This window comes from Prionailurus viverrinus, chromosome B2 (assembly GCF_022837055.1).
Source record: "Prionailurus viverrinus isolate Anna chromosome B2, UM_Priviv_1.0, whole genome shotgun sequence".
Lineage (NCBI taxonomy): Eukaryota > Metazoa > Chordata > Mammalia > Carnivora > Felidae > Prionailurus > Prionailurus viverrinus.
Genome location: NC_062565.1, coordinates 63770312 through 63779340, shown reverse-complemented (window position 1 = coordinate 63779340; position 9029 = coordinate 63770312).

Genomic DNA, 9029 nt, shown 5'->3' with positions numbered 1-9029 from the left:
ATTAAAGACAATTAGAAAAATTATGTTATCTCTATTAGAGAATGCATTGATCTAGTTGTCAGATTACCTGGGTTAAAGTTCTAGATTCTTTAGCATACTGTGTAATCTTGGTCCCAGTTTTCTCATATAATAAGAGAATCAGATTATAGTGTCTAAGGTCCTTTAGAAACCTTATGATTCTAAATTTACTTCCCATTTATCTCCCCAGGTTTTGAGTCAGAATTTATGCTAATTAACATTTTTTGTGTCACATTTAATGTACATTAAGCTGAGTCTTACAAGTCATGAATACTCAAAGAATGGAAGGTTTGGAATACTTTCCATCCTATAGTTGATTTATATAATTTAACTTTGGCACAGAACATTTTTTTTTTTTACATTTATGTCTTTTTGAGAGACAGAGAGAGACAGAGCACAAGTAGGGAAGGGACAGAGAGAGAAGGAGACACAGAATCTGAAGCAGGCTCCAGGCTCCAAGTTGTCAGCACTGAGCCACCCAGGCGCCCCTGGCACAGAAGAACATCTTTGAATCTTCAGTAAACCTTTCTAACTGGAGTATTCTCTTTAACCGAATATCAGGTTATCTCTCCCCTATAAAATTGCACAATATCGGCTCAGGTAAAGATTGAGACATTAGAAGAAATGAATATTGTAAACTTGAAAATAGCCTCATGAAACTATGTCTGTATTTGTCTGTTGCTAGACATTAATTCATTAAGCAGGTAAGCTTGCTTTTTCCTTCCTGGGATTTATGGTCTTTAAAATATTCTTGTTGCTTTCAGTAGGTCACTATCAACTTAAAAAATTTTAATTAAAAAAATACAGTCAAAATTATTCCATCTTTTTCCAGGAATATGGTTCTTTTGGGGATTTTATACAGGGGATTCTAACTTCCTTTATATATATATATATATTTTTTTTTTTTATGTTTGGTAAGAATTTGAGTATTCTCTAATAAATAGAATATTTATTATTCTATTTATAATATAAGATATTAATATATAATTATATATTATATATATAATATATAATTATATATTATATATATTTATATATATAAATATATATAATATACAATATACAATAACTAATATAAGATACTAACTCCCCTTTTGGGGCAGTCTTTTCTCTGTATATAGATTTAATCATGTGCAACTTGAGGGAGTGGCAACAGTACTCAAGGGTAATTTTTTTTAAGGTTATAGAATTTTAACAATATGAAATGGGGCAAAACAAAGTTTTATTACAGAGCTTCCTTAATGGTTATGAACCGCTACAAACTAGAAAGACAAATGTATTAGTTAATAACTTAATGTTGTAACATTATTTCATAACTTAATAGCCATGATCTTTCTGGAAGAACCACCATATAAAACTCAATTACCAATTTTTTCTTCCTGTAATGTAACAGCAAACCATCAAAAAAAAAAGTTTCTTATTCTCTTTTTAAATATATATTTTTTATTTTTAAAGTTTTTTTGAGAGAGACAGAGACAGTGTGAGTGGGGGAGGGGAAGAGAGAGAGGGGGAGAGGGAATCTCAAGCAGGCTCTGCCGGGTGCACAGCCGGCTCAGAACCCAATGCGGGGCTCAAACCCATGAAACCACAAGATCATGACCTGAGCGGAAACCAAGAGTTGAATGCTTAACTGAGTGAGCCACCCAGGTGCCCCCCTTTTTTTTTTTAACTTATAATGTTGGTTGCTCCTGAGAGGGAAACTTGGAGCCTGGAGTGCTTGGTGAATGGAGGAAAGAAGACTTTTTATTGTATATTCTTCTGAGTTAGAAGTGAATATATTCAAGGAAAAAATATTTGGGTCTATAAATAGTTTTTAAAATGTTTATACAGTAGTTTTTAACAATGATATTACAGAAAAAAACCTGATAGCCACATAACTTATTATACTGCAGAAAAGCTTTTGTTATACAGTGTGAAAGGAGAGGTCAAGCAGTGACTTTGGAGTTGCAACTCAGATTATCTGGATTTCCAGACAGAGTGTCTGCTTGGATCATTCAGAGAGAATCTGTCAGACAGAAGACATTCCTCCCACTACCATCCCACGAATCATTCCTGTGAAGCATAATTATCTAGTATCAAGTAACAGTAATGAAATGATTTCTGAATTATTCTCCTCCTTACATGCTTGAAGCTTACCTTGTTTTCTTTAAAAATAATATTTATATTAGTTACTATTTGATCTGTGATAGCAAACATATTAGGGCAAGAATCTCAATCTTCTAATGACTCAGGCATTCTTATCTTGAATACTGATCTTTAAGCCAACTCTAGTCAGATAACTTCTGCTTCATATCAGACCTTGTCACATATCAGACATCATCACACATATTGCTGACTTCTCTTACTCAACATATCTCAAACTAGACTCATCCTGCTCCGCTTTCCCCAATCACACATAGCTCCATTGCTCTCCCAACCTTCTAGTTTCTATTACCCTCCTCCTCACTGCATTTACTTAAGCCCAGGGCCTCACAGCCATATTAGTAACTTCACAGATTAAGCACATAGTCAAAACTTCAAAATGTCTTTCTAATATCAATTACCTTATACATTTGCATAACTTCCTTTTCTAGCTTCCTGATCTGTAAGGTATCATAATAAAAAGCTGCTTCATGAGGATATTGTGAAATTGATTATTACAAAGATCTTTTACACACACACACAAAAGGTACCATTTCTGATTGTCCCTGTCACTGGCAGGAGTAATGAGAAGTAATGATAGATTGATAGATCAATTTATAACAAGAAGCATCCAAAATCAGTGCTTAAACCCTCTTAATAAACAAAATATACAACTCTAATCTCCTATGTCAATTTGCAGACCTCCACAGGGAATGCAAAATTAACTCATATGTTTAAAATCTCTTCAGCAGAAAAACTCTCCACTTCTTAGATTTTACATTGGGAATATTGATGGGAATGCAGCAGATGGGGAGGGGGGACTATAATAAATCATTTTTCTATATTAAAGTTATCATTATGCTTTATTTCTTTCATGGTCAACTACCAAATTTATTTATCCTTATATTTATTTAAATATGTAGCAGTTGCCAACTTTATCTTGGGTACAGAAAAAGGAAAGCTTTGTATTTGGAAATATGAATCTCATTCATTATTTCCATTATGTCTTTAAAAGCTACCTAAACCATTCCCCACACCCCACCACCCCCAAAGTATTTAGAAACAAATGCAACCTAAAGTGATCTGGGAGCTGAGTAAATGGTTAGCTTATGGGTGATTCTATTTATAGAAACTTCTTGAAGAAAATATATGCTCACGGGTTTACTTTACTCTCAGTCTGGGTTTGAGGTTTTCTTTGTGAAAGAAATTTTAATTACAAATTTAATTTATTTTGTAGATATAATGCATTGTGGTTACTATTTTTCTTGAATGAGCTCTGATAGTTTGTGTCTTTCAGGAAAAATTTGTCCATTTCATTAAGTTATCACATTTTTTGGCATAATGTTTTTTATAATACTCCCTTATGATCTTTTTAGATAAATGTAGAGCCTTTAGTGATGTTACCCCTCTTGTTCTTGATACTGCTATAATTGTCTTCTCTTTTTCCCTGATCAGTTTGACTTGAAGTTTGTCAATTTTATCAATCTTTACCAAGAATCAGCTTTGTTTTCACTGATATTATCTATTGTTCTTCTGTTTTCTACATCATTAATTTCCACTCTGGTCTTTATTATTTCCTTTCTTCTTCTTGCTTTGGGTTTTGTTGTTCTTGTTTTAATTTCTTAACTCAGGCTGTTGATTGACACATTTATTCTTTTCTATATAAGTGTTGGTAGTATACTTGAAATTTTTTTTTAAGTACTGCCTTAGCCAAATCCTACAAACCTTGTCATGTTTGTTTTCATTTTCATTCTGTTCAAAATACTGTCTAATTTCTAATTTCATTAGACCCATGACATATTTAAAAGTATGATATTTAGTTTTAAAATATTTGAGGATATTTTAGAGATATTTCTCTTATTGATTTATAATTGTATTTGTGCTCAGAGACTATATTTTGTATTACTTGAGTCCTTTAAAATTTGTTGGCATTTTTTAAATGGTTCAGAATATGGGTGATTTTCATAAATATTCTGTGCACATTTGAAAACAAAAGGTATTCTGCTAAGTGCAATATTCTAGAAATGTCACTTATGTCAGGTTGATTGGTAGTATTGTTGAAGTATTCTATACCCTTACTGATTTCTATGTGTTCTATCAATTATTGAGAGTTGGGTGTTGAAATTTCTGATTATAATTATGGATTTGATATTTCATCCTGTATTGATATATAAACATATATACACTTAATAAAAGGACTCAAAAACTATCATGTATTTTGAGTCCTTTTATTAAGTGTATATATGTTTAGGATCATTACGTCTTTTTAAGGAAATTTATCCCTTTATCATTATGAAATGGCCCTCATTTATCCTGGTGATTTTTTTTTTTTTTTGCTGTGAAATCTACTTTGTCTCATATTAATACCAACATTCCAATTTTCTTTCTTTTAACTCATGTTATCATGGTAAATCGTTTTTCATCATTTTACTTTTAACCTATATGTGTCTTTATATTTAACGTGGGCTTCTTGAAGGCATGCATCATATAGATATGCCTTGCTTTTTTAATCCAAACTGACAATCTGCCTTTTAATTGGAATGTTTAGATCATTTGCATTTAGTGTAGTTACTGACATGGTTGGGTTTAAATCTACTATCTTGCTGTTGGTGTTTTATTTGTGCCTTCTTTTCTTTGTCCTTTTTTTCTTATTTTTTGTCTTATTTTGTATTAATTTTTTTAAAAGATTACATTTTATCTTTTTTTTGGCTTATTAGCTACTGCTCTTTATTATAATATTTCAGAGTTTAAGGGTTATCATACACATTTTTAGGTTATTACCATTTACTTTTAAGGGATATTATACCACTTTGCATGTAGTGTAAAAAATTTGCAAAGCCTCTCAGGCTTTGGGTTATTGTCATACATTTTACATTTTACATGTATTTCTACATGTGTTATAAACCTTATAATGAATTATTATTTGTTTTAGACAGTCAATTATTTTTTAATTTAAATAATTAGAGAGATCTTTTGTATTTACCCACATAGTTGTCATTTCTAGCGCTCTTCAAGTTTTTGTGTTGATCTAAATTTTCATCTGTTATCATTCCTAGTTCTTCTTCTAACATTTCTTTTAATGCAGGTATGCTGGTGATGCATACTTTCTGCTTTGTATGTCTGAAAAAGTCTTCACTTCATTTTGTTTATTCATACGTATGGAATTGTAGACTGACATTTTTTTCCTCTTAGTTTTTTTCCTCTTAAGTTGCTGCTATACTGTCTTCTCACTTGCATTATTTCCAACAAGAAATCTGCAGTTATCCTTATTGGTGTTCCTGATTGTGTCATATGCCTTCCCCTGCTCCCATCCTTTCTTCATTCCTGATTTTAAGCAATTTGATCATGACGTGTTTTGGTGTAATTTTCTTCTTTTTTTGTGTGTGTGTGCTTCTGGTTTGTTGCGTTCATGGATCTATGAATTTACATTTTTCATCAAATTTTTGAGTACTTTTGACCATTATTCAAATAGTCTTCTCTACCATTCTTTCCTTTCTGAGGGGAACCATCATTACACATATTTTAGATGTCTTACAGTAGTCCCACAGCTTATTTGTGTTCTTTTAAAAATTTTCTTCAGTTTTTTCCCCCTCTTTGTTTCATTTTGGATAGTTCCTATTGCTATGTCTTCAAGTTCAGCAATATTTCCTTCTATATGTCTACTCTGCTGTTAATCATTTCCAGTGTATTTTTCATTTCACACATTGTGGTTTTCTAATGTAGGATAGGGAAAATTATTTGGCATAATTTTTATATTGTTCATATCTTTATTTAACATGTTCAATATTTCCTCTAGTTTCTTGAGTATATGAATTCAGTTATGGCTTAATGTCCTAATAATCTGTGTCTTGTTATCTGTATCATCTCTGGGTCAGTTTCAATGGATTGATTTTTCTCCTTATGATGGATTGTGTTTTTCTGATTGTTTTAATTCCTGATAATTTTTTATTTGATTGCCAACATTGTAAATTTTACTTTGTTGGGCTTCAAATAGTTTTGTGTTCCTGTAAATATTCTTGAGCTTATCTTGGAGTGTAACTAAGTTATTTTAAACCAGTTTGATCCTTTCAAGTTTTGCTTTTATGCTTTGTCGGGAGATATAAGAGCAGAATTTAGTTTATGACTAATTTTTCCCCAATATGAGGCACAGCCCTTATGAGTACTCTATGATGTTTTATCATAGAGGGCTCTGCCCTCATGAATAGGATTGGTGCCCTTATAAAAGTAGCCCCCAAAACCTCCTTTTCTCTTTCTGCAATGGGAGGATGTAGCGAAAAAGTGCCATCTGTGAACAAAGATGTAGGTCCTCACCAGGCAATGAATGTGCTGGCACCTTGATCTTGGACTTCTAGCCTTTAGAACTATGAGAAATAAATTTATGTTGTTTATAAGCCATCTAGTCTATAGTATATTTTGTAACAGCCCAAATAGACTAAGACAAGAATGTTGATGCCACAGGGTTTTCTAGTGTCTTAGCATAAAGGGAGTCTTTAGTTTCCTAGATAATTTTTGCTTTAGATTGTCCTTACCACAGCATTGGGATAGGAAAGTAGAAGAGATTAAAGATTGAAGATATTCCTTCTGAAACTCTCTTTTCTCTTAAGATACTTTCACAAACTGGAAAAGGTTTGAACTGGATTACATCTAAATGTAGAAAATACCTACTGCATAAATATTGAGTTTTGTCCAGGAGGACTATTCTTCTACCTGTCAATTTGGTAAAACAAAAAGACTATCGCTACATTACATCTTCAGATTTGAAAAACTGTGTGAATCTGGGATAGCCATGTAACCACCCTAGCCCTCAGTTTCTACTTCTGTACTGTGAGCAAGATGCTAATGTCCTACGCTTCAAAATCCGTGATTCTCCTGTGTCAATAACATTGTCAGTTGTACTCCACTTACTGCTTTCATTCCTTTCATTAGGCTTTGATGTTTTCTTAGGATATTTCTTTTTTTTTTTTTTTTTTTTTAAATTTTTTTTTTCAACGTTTATTTATTTTGGGGACAGAGAGAGACAGAGCATGAACGGGGGAGGGGCAGAGAGAGAGGGAGACACAGAATCGGAAACAGGCTCCAGGCTCCGAGCCATCAGCCCAGAGCCCGACGCGGGGCTCGAACTCCCGGACCGCGAGATCGTGACCTGGCTGAAGTCGGACGCTTAACCGACTGCGCCACCCAGGCGCCCCTGGATATTTCTTTAAGTAGAAAGGGGATAGGGTAGATTTGGGGCCTATTTTGATCTGCTCAGTTACTTATAAATCCTCGGTTTGGAATCTGATTTATTTTTTCTGGCCAAAGTGATTGTATTTACAGGGCAATCACAAATGCTTCCTATGTACTTTTCTGGCATAGGAAGATATTCATCTTACATTGAGTTCTTTTTTGGTATATATGTTAGTATAAACGTTCCTTTAAGATAGAATACATATTTTTCTCTTCTTTCTATCTTGGTATCGTGCCTTGTACAAAGAAGACTTCAATAAATGTTGTACTTTATGTTTATGCTTTCACATACCTTATCTTATTCAATGAAACAATTTATTAACAATGCATGGTAAGATAATATTTAATTTAGAATTCTGGGCCTCTAAGAAAAAAATTCAAATAGAACTCACTTCCTTTTGTTAATCCTTAAAGAGTTAATCCATTATTTTTAGACTTGCTAGACACTGTATTATTACTGTATTATTACTGTATTATTGTATTATTACTGTATTACTGTATTATTGACAGTAAAATAATAGGGTAATAAAATTAATCCTGCTTGAAATTAGTCAATGAATCCTTTGTAAACAAACTAATAGTCTATCTTTCTTACATTCAGGGTGAGTATAAAATTCAATGTTAGATGATTTTTAATTTTATTTTTTTTAATTTTTTTAACGTTTATTTATTATTGAGAGACAGAGAGACACAGAGCGTGAGCAGGGGAGGGGTAGAGAGAGGAGGAGACACAGAATCCGAAACAGGCTCCAGGCTCTGAGCTGTCAGCACAGAGCCCGACGCAGGGCTCGAACTCACAAACTGTGAGATCATGACCTGAGCGAAGTCAGTCACCCAACCAACTGAGCCACCCAGGTGCCCCAATGATTTTTAATTTTAAATGAAGATATTATTTACCTCATCTTTTTCTCTATTTCTACAAGACAAATGAAGGAGCTTTAATATTCCTGAGCTGATATGTTCAAGGTCTCTTAGATACAGTAATTTTTCTAAAATTGTATTTTATTTCACTGATAATAACAAGGCCCCAAATTAGCCCTCCTTCTTTTCTTCTTCTTTCCCCTCTCCCTCCTTCTTCCTCTCCCCTTTCCCCTCCCCCTCCCCCTTCCCCCCCCTCCTTCTTCTTTGTTCTTCTAGCTTACTCTGAATGTCTTCTGCTTCAGTTTATGTCCATTCAAACCATTCTCCCTACTGCTGAGTGATTTTCCTAAAATGCAAATTTTATTATGTTATCATGCTTATGATTAAAATTCTTTGGTAGCTATCTAGGATCAAGTGCAGATTTCTTAGCAAGGCTTATAAAGGCTTATAAACTCTGCATCGGGGATGGGAATAATAGCAGCAGGAGGAGCAAAAGTGCAGGTGGAGCAAATGGAATCAGAAACAGCGTTTAAATAGGGTGGCTCGAGGCAGCTTTTGAGAGATGAAAACTACAACTTGTTATCGAGTAGAGATTGAGGTTGTTACTTAGACAAGAGTATTTCCAAATACCGAGAATAGGATGAGGATAAAAGACAAAAAGGAGTTGAATATGGAAAGTAGGACTCCCTTTTTATGGAGTGACATATGTGTGTGAGGGAAAGGGGCAGGTAATTTATCATTTTAGTTTATAGGTTGCTGGACTCTCAGACCACACCATTACCAGATAGAGAAAGAACATCTCT